Raw genomic sequence first — 224 nt, 5'->3', positions numbered from 1 at the left:
TATATATATACATATATATATATATATATGTTTTTTGAGACAGGGCTTCTCCCATGTAGTCCTTTGCTGTCTTGGAATTCACTCTAGACCAGGCTGGACTTGAACTCACATAGATCTGCCTGCCTCTGCTTCCCAAGTACTGGGACTAAAGGCTTGTGCCATAACTGCCTGGCATTATTTTTTTTAAATGAATCTAAAATGTTTTTTTTTTTTTCTTTCTGTGC

The sequence above is a fragment of the Mastomys coucha genome, unplaced genomic scaffold, assembly GCF_008632895.1.
Source record: "Mastomys coucha isolate ucsf_1 unplaced genomic scaffold, UCSF_Mcou_1 pScaffold4, whole genome shotgun sequence".
Lineage (NCBI taxonomy): Eukaryota > Metazoa > Chordata > Mammalia > Rodentia > Muridae > Mastomys > Mastomys coucha.
Note: the sequence above shows the minus strand (reverse complement) of the source record.